The following is a 12,436-nucleotide window of genomic DNA, read 5'->3' as shown; positions in this document are numbered from 1 at the left end:
TGGGCACCTCCAAAATGGACGAAATTTTAGGATGATTTAGAGGATGCCTTTAGCGATTGAAATCAACCATCCAAACACCGTAATGTATTACGGTTTCCGAGAAAAAAAATGTGTTATTAGACACTATAGGTATACAGCGCGGCGCGGACTTTGGGGGTGAATTTGACCCCGTTGGGCACCTCCAAAATTGACGAAATTTTAGGATGATTTAGAGGATGCCTTTAGCGATTGAAATCAACCATCCAAACACCGTAATGTATTACGGTTTCCGAGAAAAAAAATGTGTTATTAGACACTATAGGTATACAGCGCGGCGCGGACTTTGGGGGTGAATTTGACCCCGTTGGGCACCTCCAAAATTGACGAAATTTTAGGATGATTTAGAGGATGCCTTTAGCGATTGAAATCAACCATCCAAACACCGTAAGGTATTACGGTTTCCGAGAAAAAAAATGTGTTATTAGACACTATAGGTATACAGCGCGGCGCGGACTTTGGGGGTGAATTTGACCCCGTTGGGCACCTCCAAAATGGACGAAATTTTAGGATGATTTAGAGGATGCCTTTAGCGATTGAAATCAACCATCCAAACACCGTAATGTATTACGGTTTCCGAGAAAAAAAATGTGTTATTAGACACTATAGGTATACAGCGCGGCGCGGACTTTGGGGGTGAATTTGACCCCGTTGGGCACCTCCAAAATTGACGAAATTTTAGGATGATTTAGAGGATGCCTTTAGCGATTGAAATCAACCATCCAAACACCGTAAGGTATTACGGTTTCCGAGAAAAAAAATGTGTTATTAGACACTATAGGTATACAGCGCGGCGCGGACTTTGGGGGTGAATTTGACCCCGTTGGGCACCTCCAAAATGGACGAAATTTTAGGATGATTTAGAGGATGCCTTTAGCGATTGAAATCAACCATCCAAACACCGTAATGTATTACGGTTTCCGAGAAAAAAAATGTGTTATTAGACACTATAGGTATACAGCGCGGCGCGGACTTTGGGGGTGAATTTGACCCCGTTGGGCACCTCCAAAATTGACGAAATTTTAGGATGATTTAGAGGATGCCTTTAGCGATTGAAATCAACCATCCAAACACCGTAAGGTATTACGGTTTCCGAGAAAAAAAATGTGTTATTAGACACTATAGGTATACAGCGCGGCGCGGACTTTGGGGGTGAATTTGACCCCGTTGGGCACCTCCAAAATGGACGAAATTTTAGGATGATTTAGAGGATGCCTTTAGCGATTGAAATCAACCATCCAAACACCGTAATGTATTACGGTTTCCGAGAAAAAAAATGTGTTATTAGACACTATAGGTATACAGCGCGGCGCGGACTTTGGGGGTGAATTTGACCCCGTTGGGCACCTCCAAAATTGACGAAATTTTAGGATGATTTAGAGGATGCCTTTAGCGATTGAAATCAACCATCCAAACACCGTAAGGTATTACGGTTTCCGAGAAAAAAAATGTGTTATTAGACACTATAGGTATACAGCGCGGCGCGGACTTTGGGGGTGAATTTGACCCCGTTGGGCACCTCCAAAATGGACGAAATTTTAGGATGATTTAGAGGATGCCTTTAGCGATTGAAATCAACCATCCAAACACCGTAATGTATTACGGTTTCCGAGAAAAAAAATGTGTTATTAGACACTATAGGTATACAGCGCGGCGCGGACTTTGGGGGTGAATTTGACCCCGTTGGGCACCTCCAAAATTGACGAAATTTTAGGATGATTTAGAGGATGCCTTTAGCGATTGAAATCAACCATCCAAACACCGTAAGGTATTACGGTTTCCGAGAAAAAAAATGTGTTATTAGACACTATAGGTATACAGCGCGGCGCGGACTTTGGGGGTGAATTTGACCCCGTTGGGCACCTCCAAAATTGACGAAATTTTAGGATGATTTAGAGGATGCCTTTAGCGATTGATATCAACCATCCAAACACCGTAATGTATTACGGTTTCCGAGAAAAAAAATGTGTTATTAGACACTATAGGTACACAGCGCGGCGCGGACTTTGGGGGTGAATTTGACCCCGTTGGGCATCTCCAAAATTGATGAAATTTTAGGATGATTTGGAGGGCGGACTTTTGATAGAAAAAAAACTTTTGATAGAGAAAGAAATTTATTATATTAATGGTCTGTTTTACTTATAATTAAATTGTGTAATGGATTGAGAATATGATTATAATTACTTGCTACCGCGTTCCAGACCGTTTCCAACCCTTGTTCATTTAAGTAAATGCCATCCCTGTGTAGAAATTTGTATTAAATACATAAGAAAAGAAACATTTTTACGTTTTGTTACCCTTCCATCATGGTTCTGTTAACAATTGCTTCAATGTCGGTACAATTGATTTGTTTTTCAGCACAAAACCGTCGAATGTAATGATTGATTTCCTATAAAGGCATGGAGAGTATTTATTTATAGCATGACAGAGAAGTTATAATATCTTACGTTCACAGACTCGAAGTTTTTGCAGGGAGGAATTGTGCAAATTTGTATTCCTTTAGGATTTAAGGAAAGAAGGAAGCGGAAGAGGTGAGAATATTGGGACTTCAGTTGGGATGGTGATGTTTTATGGAGTATATCTTTAGTTCTTATCATTATAACGATATGACGTTCAACAATATCTCCACAAAACCAAGGGTAACATGTTTTTGGAATACACTTTGCGCGCCGCAAAAGTTTTAGTATTGTTTGACCGCCTACTGCTAAGTTGAGGAAATATTTTCCGTTGCTTGACTGTTTTGGTTGTCGTCCTAAAATATATACCATTAGTAGGAATTAATTTCACATCTGTTAGAACAAATACTTTGTAGTTAGTTCTAGTACGTAGCATTCGGCAAAAATTACTATCGCCCAAAAACAGTAATTTCGTCGACATCTTCACTGGTCACTGGTTTTAACAAGAGATAACTAGAACAGCTGATCTCTGCAATAGCTGAGGAATCTTTATATATTATAAGTTTACTCCTCACCTTTCGGGCAAAATCTAAAAAATGTGTATGACGCTCTAAAACAACACCGAATAAGTCGGCAACTATTTTCCCGGAATGCACTTATAATGCAAAAAATATGGACATATTTTTTCCTTAATACCTGCGCCTTTTGTAACTGCACGTGGCGGAGTTCTTACCCTTTGCCAGTAACGACTAAAAGCCCATAAAACTACAAAATGCCTTTCTTAACAAAATTTATTTTTTCCATGAAATATTAAGAGTTTCGCAGTTTTCATAATCTATTAAAATCGCTAAAGGCACCTACTATCTGCTCTACATACGTGTACAATTTAATAACGAAATTGTTTCTCTGAAGCCGTGGTCGGTGTTTGGATGGTCGATTTAAATCGCTAAAGGCATCCTCTAAATCATCCTAAAATTTCGTCAATTTTGGAGGTGCCCAACGGGGTCTAATTCACCCCCAAAGCCCGCGCCGCGCTGTATACCTATAGTGTCTAATAACACATTTTTTTTCTCGGAAACCGTAATACATTACGGTGTTTGGATGGTTGATTTCAATCGCTAAAGGCATCCTCTAAATCATCCTAAAATTTCGTCAATTTTGGAGGTGCCCAACGGGGTCAAATTCACCCCCAAAGTCCGCGCCGCGCTGTATACCTATAGTGTCTAATAACACATTTTTTTTCTCGGAAACCGTAATACATTACGGTGTTTGGATGGTTGATTTCAATCGCTAAAGGCATCCTCTAAATCATCCTAAAATTTCGTCAATTTTGGAGGTGCCCAACGGGGTCAAATTCACCCCCAAAGTCCGCGCCGCGCTGTCTACCTATAGTGTCTAATAACACATTTTTTTTCTCGGAAACCGTAATACATTACGGTGTTTGGATGGTTGATATCAATTGCTAAAGGCATCCTCTAAATCATCCTAAAATTTCGTCAATTTTGGAGGTGCCCAACGGGGTCAAATTCACCCCCAAAGTCCGCGCCGCGCTGTATACCTATAGTGTCTAATAACACATTTTTTTTCTCGGAAACCGTAATACATTACGGTGTTTGGATGGTTGATTTCAATCGCTAAAGGCATCCTCTAAATCATCCTAAAATTTCGTCAATTTTGGAGGTGCCCAACGGGGTCAAATTCACCCCCAAAGTCCGCGCCGCGCTGTATACCTATAGTGTCTAATAACACATTTTTTTTCTCGGAAACCGTAATACATTACGGTGTTTGGATGGTTGATTTCAATCGCTAAAGGCATCCTCTAAATCATCCTAAAATTTCGTCAATTTTGGAGGTGCCCAACGGGGTCAAATTCACCCCCAAAGTCCGCGCCGCGCTGTATACCTATAGTGTCTAATAACACATTTTTTTTCTCGGAAACCGTAATACATTACGGTGTTTGGATGGTTGATTTCAATCGCTAAAGGCATCCTCTAAATCATCCTAAAATTTCGTCAATTTTGGAGGTGCCCAACGGGGTCAAATTCACCCCCAAAGTCCGCGCCGCGCTGTATACCTATAGTGTCTAATAACACATTTTTTTTCTCGGAAACCGTAATACATTACGGTGTTTGGATGGTTGATTTCAATCGCTAAAGGCATCCTCTAAATCATCCTAAAATTTCGTCAATTTTGGAGGTGCCCAACGGGGTCAAATTCACCCCCAAAGTCCGCGCCGCGCTGTATACCTATAGTGTCTAATAACACATTTTTTTTCTCGGAAACCGTAATACATTACGGTGTTTGGATGGTTGATTTCAATCGCTAAAGGCATCCTCTAAATCATCCTAAAATTTCGTCAATTTTGGAGGTGCCCAACGGGGTCAAATTCACCCCCAAAGTCCGCGCCGCGCTGTGTACCTATAGTGTCTAATAACACATTTTTTTTCTCGGAAACCGTAATACATTACGGTGTTTGGATGGTTGATTTCAATCGCTAAAGGCATCCTCTAAATCATCCTAAAATTTCGTCAATTTTGGAGGTGCCCAACGGGGTCAAATTCACCCCCAAAGTCCGCGCCGCGCTGTGTACCTATAGTGTCTAATAACACATTTTTTTTCTCGGAAACCGTAATACATTACGGTGTTTGGATGGTTGATTTCAATCGCTAAAGGCATCCTCTAAATCATCCTAAAATTTCGTCAATTTTGGAGGTGCCCAACGGGGTCAAATTCACCCCCAAAGTCCGCGCCGCGCTGTGTACCTATAGTGTCTAATAACACATTTTTTTTCTCGGAAACCGTAATACATTACGGTGTTTGGATGGTTGATTTCAATCGCTAAAGGCATCCTCTAAATCATCCTAAAATTTCATCAATTTTGAAGGTGCCCAACGGGGTCAAATTCACCCCTAAAGTCCCATCCCCGGTTTATAATACTGATTTTTTTTCTCGAAAACCGTTAGGGCTTACGGTGTTTTGAAAATTGATAAAAATACTTAGAAGTGTGTTCTATTATGTGGTAGAATTTCGTTTAATTCGAAGGTGCCCATCAGGGCGAAAACATCCCTTTTTCGGGGGTGAGGGTTGAAAAAATTTTTTTTTACCAAATGGGTGTGGTTAGCTGTTCTTGAGGGTAAGAGTGACCTGTGTGTGAAATTTGGTTACCCAAATCGTATTGGTTACGGAATTATTAATGTTTTAAGTTTATTGCTGGGATTTATGGATAACTTCACACCAGTATTTTCAATTCATTTGATTTACATTTTCGACATATACACTTTTAATTCTGTTCTGCTCACACTTCATGTGTATGGCCCTCAAGACCCACAGATTGTGATCTGTTGATGTAGAGCACAGATTTATTGCGTACTTTCATGATGTAACGTTATAAAAATTTATTACAGTATCGTCATTATGTTCTATAATGTAGGCGATGCGGTGGAAAGAGAAAAATTCGAACGGTAAACGTAATGGCATTTTTTTATTGCGATTATGTATATTATGTTCTTGCACATATTAATTTACTAGTTTGGATTCCATTTTTTTTAATTGTCGCGAATAAGGGATTTTTATGGCTAATGAGTGGCCAATTAGGCGGAATCGCCGCAATAAGAGATAACCTCGTTTGTCACAAACAGAAAAGAAGTTAAGAATTTAAATTATTCGTCAAAATTTGAATAAACGGATAGCGCTAATAACCATCTTGCAATCGTTTGTCAACTTTTGAAGTTATTTTCTGAAGTAAAGACGTTAAATGGTGTCTTTGTAAATCATAATTCACAAAGAGAAATATTTTTGGTCTGGATATGTACCTTCTATGCATACACAATCTATGTATATTATGTTCCATATGGAGCCAAGTAAGCGAATTGCCTTGAATGGCATTGGCTCTTCAGATCCGGACGTGCTTGTGAAAGCTCAGTCGCCGTCGATCAAAGAATAGACATTCCTTCTCCGTCGGTAAAAGCGCCATTCATGCCTAAACCAGATTCGGTTTGGTGAAACATTTCTAAGCTTTCAATCGAAATTTCAATCATTTGTTATAAATTTAGCTGTAATTTTAAGAATTTCAGGAGATGTAAGATTATTCTGCTTCAATTAAATGAGATACTATAAAATACTTCTCACAAAATAAAATAAAATAGCAACTAAGTCGTTACTTTCTCGAAGAAACTTAAAAATTATAATAACACATTCAACGATCAAAACAAAAATCAAATTTTAGTAATTTAAAAACACGTTAAAACATACATTTTTATCTCATACGAAACATGATATGCAATGTGACTAAATATGGAATTGAAATGAATATTTATTCATTCGTACTACGAACCAATGCATATTTTTTGCATTCGTTTCTCAAATCGCCAGTGTGTTACAAATACAATATGGAAATAACAATAGTCTGTTGCTACGTATAACTGCGTTTTTATGTGTAATGAACTATTTTTAGTCTGTTTTCTATTATGTATTCGCCATATATTCTAACTCACGTAAATACTCATTTTAAAAGCAATTACTTAAATTAAATCTAAACGAAATAATGAACCATAAAGAAAAGAACAATTTGAATTTTAATTAATAATTGCTTATTTTTGGAACTTCGTTGGTGGGCGAATCCCACATACTCAGAAACCATTCAGAAATTACATCCAATTTATCTCCACGTTTTCGTAAATTAAAGCCGTAGATAACTGTGCAACAGCATACAAACGTGCAAGAACATATTACACACCAGAAAAACGTGTATGCGCGATAATTAAGACTAAATTGTTATTACTAAACACAGGTTCGCGAACGAAAACTCCATGTGTCGACGACAGGTCGTTGCTATCTTGAGGTTTTTTTTTCGTTTCTTTTAAGCGCGTTTTACGGCTTCGTAAAACATTGCATTCCTTTGACACAGCAGATGTCTACGCGCGTACGGAATTTAACGGTCTGTGTCTATACAGTATGTGTCATGTCCAGAGAAACGTTTCTGTTTTTCAATCATTAGGGCCACTTCCATTCCATACCATCGGAATGGTTTCGATTAAAATAAGGTTATCGAATTGAATGTTAGAACCGAGTAATAGTATGAGGAAGAAGGTTATTGACGTTGAATTGTGGCTTGTTGGTTTGTAACCCATAAGAGAAAAAAAGAATAGATAGGAAACCATAAAGGTTTAATTGCTTTGGACTAACCGTTAGCTTATAATTAATATATTTTCTGTATGATGTAATAATTTAGTAATTGAAAAGCTTTTTATGTATGCTTGTTATTTAGTTCTGCTTAGTGTATCTATAAAACAAACATTCATGTTGACTTCTATTGGAGAAAGAGAGAGGTGACATAAAATATCAAAAATAAGACCACAAATTACATCACGTACAAATAAATGACAACTCTAACATAAGTAGTTTCCGAATCCACAATCAAAACCAGCGTAATGAAACGTAGTAATAAATTCATATAAGACATTATTTTTCACATTGCTTTACAATAAAAATTCTTTTTCGACAAGTTTATTAATTTTGAACAATAAATAATTTAATGAAGGCTAATTTACGAAGGCACCACTACTTTCATTTACCACTACTATTTATTGTTAACTTAAACACAATACTACATAATATTTTTAAGGTTAATTTCCCCATTAAAAACTCTACCATTAGTACATATCATAACTAAATTAGTTGAAAATTAGCAATATAACCTAATTATCAAAAATATATATGTTAACAAACCCCATTCAAATATTTACAGTAAGGAAGAATATTCTTATAACAACAATTTTATTATAGAATGAAAGAAATAACAGAACCTACTATACGCCCTTTAAACATAATGAAGAGCCGTGAACATACAAATGTCACGTGTGAATTTTAATCTGGAAATACCGAAGCTGCATAATTATACATCCATGCCCATACTCCATGCCCTTCAAATTTATTTCTGCATCCATTTACAACCTAAGTTTAAATAAAATTAAACAACTAAACTCAAACATAATTACAGCAAATTAAACATCAAACTTGTTAATCTCGTATTATAATTGCAAAGACAAACCGCAACTTAGTTATTAAAGAGAGTTTAGAACATTTTCAGATAAAACTGTAAACGTCATGATTCCGTTGAGTGTCCAAACTAGGATGAAGAAAGTATACCAAATTTATAGTTACAAACTAGCCAATGGTCTAAAGGTTGTCTAACTTATAATAAATAAGGCATTTAATGATGGCATCAAGTTTATTGCATTCTGACGCCCAACGTCTTCTTTTCCTAACAACTAACGTTTAGGGGTTTAATCGAAACAGATACTAACCGATGATACTAATGTGACCATAATATAACGTAAATGATACTCTGTCTGAAATTAAAGTTAATGCTAAGACAGATACTTTAAACAGGCAAGAACAAGTAAGAAGAAGACATAATACGATAGCTATTCTTTGCATGATTTTGATTAATTCCGCTATACCTCAACAACTGGTTGTGCAACAGGTATAGAGACATGTACTGAAGATTTGAAGAGAATTAAATTCTCTATCTGATCTAGCTAATCAAATATGGGGTGTTCCATTTTTGTTCGACTTTTTTGCAATTGAATATGGTAAAATAGTAGACCTGGAGTTTAATGCGATATTGGTGCTAAACGACTACAAACACGCGTTTCTTAAGTTATCAAGTTGAACATTTTCTGTTCCTAAGATTCTACTGCAATTCTACATATTGAAGTTGATATTTTCAAGTACTACAAAAAATACATCAATTGTATTGTAAACTAACTGACTGGAACTAACTGACTTCGAATAGACTGCAATTTCTACACTAGAAAAATTCATTTCTTCGTTGAGCAAAAAATCTTAAACATCTCTATCAATCCACCAAAAATTTGTTTGATAATCTACCTTAGATTCGTTACTCTTCTTCTTCTTAATACATCTATATTATTTCTTTATTATTCTGCCTATGCTGGAAAAACCAGCTTTCATAGTATGGAATAGGAGGTCTCCCGGGGGTCTGTTTACTCGGCCTTGGAAGTCCATCTTTGACTGTCTATTGATAGTCTTGAGACTTCTATACATTCAACATGGTCCCTACAGTCCCATTTGCGGTCCCATCTCACAATGTCCTGGATATCGCATATATCTCTGATATCCACACTTCTTTTATGGTCCCACAAGATGTATTCTGTTAGCGACTTCATCTCCGGTGTTCTGAAGATTCTTTTTATGGTAGCATCTTGTCTCTATCGTGTATGTCGTAACAGGTCTTACATATTTGTTTTGCCTCAGGTAATCTGATATCAAAACTACGTCCGTTGTTTGAGCGTAACTTGTACGTTTCTGCTCCTCGGGGTCTTCATCCACTCACAACAGGATAGAATCTTTCGCATAGCGAACTATACTCGGTTCATCGCTTCCCCACTGACAGCTGTTTCCAACTCATTTCAAGTCAGTTATTATTACGTCTATGATTAAGTTGAAGACTGCGAGGCTTAAACTATCGTTCCTGTCATTCTTTACTCTGTTCTCATTCTTGCACAGTGATTTGTGTTCAACTCCATGTCAATATTTATTACATCAGGATGAACTTTTCTTTTTTCCTGAAGACTTACATCATCGGGAAGCCTTACTCGATTAAATCCTGTTGTAAGGTCAACAGAACACATGTTCACCATTTTGTTGTATTCAATACAATAACGGCTTTCTCGGCAATCTGTTCTACAAATACAGCGTCTGCCGTTGACCTATTTTTCCTAAAGCCTTGTTGCTCCTCACAGACGTCGGAAACGAAAATCTCTTCTTCGTGAAATAGCTACAGTGTCGACGTTAGAAGGCTTACTCCACAATAGTTTTCAGGATTGTTCTTGCATCCCTTTTTGAATGCTGGTATTATTATGCTTTCTTTCCATTCGGTTGGGATATTTTCAGTTTGTGTTATTTTATTGTAGGTACTCTATTTCATTGAATAGTGTGCACCCTCCGTCTGTTTTATTTCCTCTTTCTTGATTGGCAGATACTTTTGGATCATAATCGGTTAGAATTTTGCTCTAATCACATTTTTTTGATAAAGATATTGCTCTATTTGAAACTTTTGAGCCAATCATTACTGACAGCAATTTGAGAGACACTTATTTGACATATTTGATGATCTCACAGTCAGTACATACTTGTTTGCCTAAAAACCGGCTAAAAGTAGTACTTTGTTGAATTTCCTTTCTCGTGTGATTATATTGATAAAAAAATTTGATCAGGTATCGCAAATCATAAAAATGCAATTGAAAGTTCAATTTCCGAGCATATTTTCATGGTGTCAACAATAATTTGGAGAAAAATATATATGAATCTTACTAGAACGTTCTTTTCTTTTAAAATGTAAATGTATTCTGCACTTAATTTATTTTATTTCATTTTGTAACTTCAACATTTTATAATCATGTAAAATTTACATATACAACAAAATTTGATATCTTAATCTTCTTCACGACATTGTAAAATTAGTCTCTGAATATGGCCGAAACTAGTAAGACTCATATATTTGTATCTATATCTTTCTCCTTATTACAAATACTGATAAACTGAATTTCTATTATAATTCTTCAACAATAATTTGTCTGAAAAAATGGACTCTGTCGATGATATGTTTTTAATATGCTATCTTCAGGAATATTATTAATGATCAGTTTTTATACGTTATTTAATAAACAGACATTCTTTTTCATTAAATCAGATTTGTGTAAATGATATCCAGACCAAATTCAAAATGTTAATGTTACGATACAAGATACTGCTAATCACGGTTTATATGAAATCGGTTCTGCACTAATTCAAAATGTAAAAAATATTGATATTGACCAATTCATTAAAAATTCGCAATTTGCTGTAACAACCACGTCTTATACACTCATATTGGATATGTCTACTAAAAATAGCACGTAAAATGTCATAAATTACGCTGTGTTATGTGTTTGCAAATCGCATGTTGTTGTTAGCCATACAGCGAAAGAAATGAATCGTTAGAACGAATTGTTTAATCACAAGACTTCATAAATATGTCCACATTCTTTGGCACTATTTATGAATAAAGAAAGGATTGAAGAATTTTATATCAAAAGATTTGCTTGGTGTTTTCATGGAATACGCACAAAAATATTTTATCATAAAGCACAACGCTAATTCTAACATAGTGGTATTTTGTACTACTACAACTTATTTTGGTCAATAGCAATCCAAAGGGAGACCATCTGAAAAAAGCAAGACTGCATTGTATCTAGGAAGAAATAAGCATACCAAAATCATCTTTTTTTCGAAGTGACAAACCGAAATTTCATTCCAAAAATTATTTCAAAAACATACTAGAAACTGGTTAAGAACTCGTTATTTTAAGAACATTAATTTAATTATTACAATAATTTAACGATATAAAGTTTAATTAATAAATTATAACTTAGCCAAGATAAAAAAATAACCCTCATATCTTTGAAACACTCTGTAAGTACAATGTCATTGTAAAAACATCACCACTTAATTACGTTCGTTGAGGTTGCTACAGTATTTCTACAGTTTTTATCCAAAAATTCCTCAGTCCGGTATCTATATGGCTAGGAATTCTCGAACATGTGCTTCCGGATCTTATAGATGCTACATGTTTTTTAGTTGCATATTTTGATAGAAAGGTTTTATGTTTTATAGTCGATTTGTTTTATTCGATTCATTGCTAATGTAGCATATAAAATGTTGAAGTTTCTATAATTGTATTAATAACAAAGGAGTGATTCCCACAAAACAACAAATCAAACCAGTCATAAAAAAAGATTTATAAAGTCAGATACGTTGATTGATTAATAAACTATTAATCAAAGCTTTGATTAAAAACGAAGTAGATAATTTTTTTCCATGAAAACAGTTTTGAGCGACTTTAACCTACCAAGCACATGTAATATCGAACGAAAATAGACAACTAAACTAACTGGCTTTAACAATTCGCGTTCCTAGAAGTTTCAAGGTTAAAAAAATAC

General features: G+C 35.8%; 1 protein-coding gene and 1 long non-coding RNA gene across 5 annotated transcripts in view; both read right to left on the bottom strand.

Annotated features, from left to right (window-relative positions):
• The window catches only part of LOC111429296 (DNA-directed RNA polymerases I, II, and III subunit Rpb8), a 101,999-nt gene that overhangs the window by 22,702 nt on the left and 66,861 nt on the right, over positions 1–12,436 (bottom strand). The window lies entirely within an intron of this gene.
• LOC139430697 (uncharacterized) lies at positions 2,132–3,524 on the bottom strand. Of its 2 annotated transcripts, XR_011641080.1 has the most exons (3): positions 2,842–3,524; positions 2,334–2,788; positions 2,132–2,276 (listed from the first exon to the last, which is right to left on the bottom strand). It is a non-coding gene; the product is annotated as an uncharacterized lncRNA (long non-coding RNA). The 2 variants fall into 2 exon arrangements; XR_011641079.1 differs by having other exon boundaries at positions 2,334–3,524.

This window comes from Onthophagus taurus, chromosome 7 (genome assembly GCF_036711975.1).
Source record: "Onthophagus taurus isolate NC chromosome 7, IU_Otau_3.0, whole genome shotgun sequence".
NCBI lineage: Eukaryota > Metazoa > Arthropoda > Insecta > Coleoptera > Scarabaeidae > Onthophagus > Onthophagus taurus.
Note: the sequence above shows the minus strand (reverse complement) of the source record. Positions and strands in the feature narration are given on the sequence as shown.